Here is a 3,420-nt window from a genome sequence, read left to right as displayed (position 1 = left end):
TGTGTGTGTGTGTGTGTGTGTGTGTGTGTGTGTGTGTGTGTGTACCAGAAACTGAAACTGATCTGAAACCAGTTTTATCTAAACTTTGTTTCGGACTTGTTGACAGCTTTATTTACAAACAACAACTAAACATAAAAAAACAAACAAGTTTGAGTTTCCAGAAGTTAAACTTTCACAGTTCATCTTTACTTTTACAAAGTTTAGGATTATAATTTGGTTTGGTAGGAGTGTGTGCTGCACAGTGTGGAAGGCCTTTGCCTAAAACTAACATTACAGCCAAGCCAGTTTATCTGTTAGCAAAATATCACCTGAACCACTGGATAGATTTTAATGAAACTATCAGAAAGTATTTGTAGAGTTGTAAAGTAACTAAGTACAAATACTTTATWACTGTACTTAAGTAGAAATTTTGGTTGAACTTTACTTGAGTAATTGTTTTTCAGCGTACTTTTTACATTTACTCATTACATTTTTACACAATTATCTGTACTTTCTACTCCTTACATTTTGTAATTTGGTAAGTAGAAAGTCGTTACTCCTACTGTATTTTATTCCGCGTTATCATTTTAAAAAATACTATCCTAATAAATTGTGTCTCCTGGATAGAGTGCATTAAATTGTGGTTGAATGAGAAGTATATATACCACTCTGAAATCGTATACCTTTGTACACAACCCATCACAGCTGCACGCTGTTAGAAAAAAATGCTTTTTGGAGAAGTCACCTCCCAATAAATGTCCGTTTGTAAAGTCTAACTGCTCACTTTTACTCAATACTTTTACTTTTAATACTTAAGTAGACTTTGTGTCGGAAATGTACTTTTGATACTTAATAACAAAAAATATCAGATACTTTAAGACTTTTACTCAAGTAATATTTTTAAAGAAGACTTTAACTTTTACCAATGTATTTTTATGATAAGATACTTGTACCTTTACTCAAGTATCACTTTGAGGTACTTTATACAACACTGAGTATTTGTTTATATCTGATTAACTTTAACAGCAATACTTAATTCTTGAAAGGTCATCAGTCTGTCACTGTGCATGGAGAAAACCATTTACTCTCACTCCTAGTTTTTAATCTGTGGAGGAAAATCAGAGTACCCAGAGAAAACACACATGTGCACGGAGGGAACGAACTCTACACAACAAGGCCTCGGGGCGAATGTCAAAGACTCCAAAATGTAATATTTCAATCACTGAAAGCAGAACAAGAAGCTACCAACATTTTGTCTAAATCAACTGTTGGACCTTTTGCAAGATCAACATCTGGCCCACACACAGACGCACANAACCTGGACAAACATCTTCTCAATGGAGTTTGCTTTTAGGATTTTAGGAGTCAAGCTTTTGTGACTTAATTAATCCAAATTATTATTTATTTTTATTACATATCAGTTTTAGTTAAACATTATGAGCTCCAATCACAAGTTCTAAATCTTTCAAAATCTAAGTTTAATATGTCTTTAGAGATAAACCATTTATAAATATGTGGTTTTGATCTTAATCTTTGGAACAATCTGAAAAACACGTTATGAGAATATTTAACAAGAGATTTTTTWAAGTCTATAATTACTATTTTAACTCCTCGTTTATGAAAAAAAAAGCCCTAGGTCCACTGGTACTGTATGACATTAAATGGCTTCAGAATTGTTTTTGTTATTTTGTCAGGACCAGCTCTAACAGTGCTGTATGATAATAAACACAATAAAAGAAGAGTTAGAGTTTTACCAGCAGAAACTATAATTTAAGAAATGCTGTGAAATAAATCCGACTCAGCAGAGAGGACTCGACGAAGACCTCAGACAAAAGAAATGAGATGAAGACGTAAAAGATACAACTAAGACCAGAATAAAAGGACTAAAGAAAGAATGGGAGTAAAGAGAGACCGTGGCAGGATGTGATGCGGTTCAACGGTTCATTATCTTTAGATTTTTTCCATTTCATTCATGTTTTTATTTTATTTATTTTTTCTGCCATCACTCAGACAAAGAAACAAGCAGCTCTGCGCCTCCAGACTGTGTCGGTGTGAAGAATCCATTTTAGACTGCCAATCAAAACTGAGTCCAGGTCATTTCCATAATGTAGTCTCTGATGCCATTAAAAACCAGGAGAACAGCGCCTCCTGCTGCTCACTGTAGGGTAATGCACCAAAAACAACTGATTTACTGAACGGATTAAACAAAACATTTAAAATAAACATAACATTAGAAATAACTGCTAGTTTTCGGGAATTTATATTTATATAGTACATTTTAAAACTATTTCTGCTGGCCAAATTGCTGCACACACAACAATGAACAGGAAAATTACATAAAATATAGAAAAATAAAAGGTGATACTTTAAATTGAGCAAATACATATTTTTCTTTTATTCATTTAAAGTATTTTAGATTTTATTAACAAGTGCAACTTTATTTCACAGCAAATCTTTTAAAAATTGATTTATTTGTATTTTGCAGAACCTAAAATATTTTTTTACTAAACATTTACTAGAATTATGAAAAAACATTATTTTGGCTTATGTTTTTTTTTTAAAAACATTTTCTACCTGGTGCAGAAAAGCTTCACAATAAAATTAAAATTGTAAAATAGAATCAAGACAGCATCAAACAACATTCAAGTACTAATTTATTTCCAAACACCCCACCACTTCAAACATTCAAAYCTCAGTACAGAGTACAAATTTCTGCATTTGTAAATCTCGCTTTAAATAAATTCTTTAGTCTGTTTGAAAGCTTATCATAAAAGGTCTCTTAGTTTTATCAAACCAACGCAGATAGACTTATCTGTTGGCAGCAAATAGTACAAAATATCCAAAAACCTGCAAGAAGACTGTTCCCCAAGAAACAGCAAAGAGAAAAAAAATCTCTAAAAAATCTAAATAATACTCTTAATCATCCAGACATCATCAGAATAAAAAACAGGAAGAGATTGTTGGAGGAAAAGTTGATCTCAAGTCGTTTCAAAGAACAATAAAGTCCGGTCAAAGGTCAAAGGTCAGGAAAGGCAGAGTTGGGACAATAACGTTCATCAATAAGGCACAAAATGTCAGAGCTCTGACTGCTTTTCATCTTTCAGTCTTCTTTTTGTTTAAGGCAACAACAAAAACTAAATCTTTAAAAGATTTTAGTTTTAATCCATTCTCTGAGGTTTGTTCTCTAACATTGATTTATTCAACTTTTGTTTAAAGAAACATGGAAATAAAAATATCTTTAAAGCTTCTGGTCGAGGAAGGCTTCTGCCCTGGGTGATTAAATAATTGTAAGGTCCATTTAACTTAAATAAAATATGGCATAGTGCAGATAGGAGTTGATTTTGAACTTGATTTTGTTTTATATATTATTATTGTTTGATTATAATTTTGAGGGGAAAAAAAGGGGCAGGTATAATCTTTTATTTCTGCTTTCTTCTATTT

The 3,420-nt window shown here is 31.9% G+C and overlaps 1 protein-coding gene across 1 annotated transcript in view; it reads right to left on the bottom strand.

The window, feature by feature from the left end:
* Positions 1-2,616: 2,616 nt before the first annotated feature.
* The window catches only part of LOC106519594 (cell division control protein 42 homolog), a gene marked incomplete in the record, with an annotated part of 12,688 nt that continues 11,884 nt past the window's right edge, over positions 2,617-3,420 (bottom strand). The window contains 1 exon segment of the mRNA XM_014011331.1: positions 2,617-3,420.

This window comes from Austrofundulus limnaeus, unplaced genomic scaffold (assembly GCF_001266775.1).
Source record: "Austrofundulus limnaeus strain Quisiro unplaced genomic scaffold, Austrofundulus_limnaeus-1.0 Scaffold79, whole genome shotgun sequence".
NCBI classification, from domain to species: Eukaryota; Metazoa; Chordata; class Actinopteri; order Cyprinodontiformes; family Rivulidae; genus Austrofundulus; species Austrofundulus limnaeus.
Note: the sequence above shows the minus strand (reverse complement) of the source record. Positions and strands in the feature narration are given on the sequence as shown.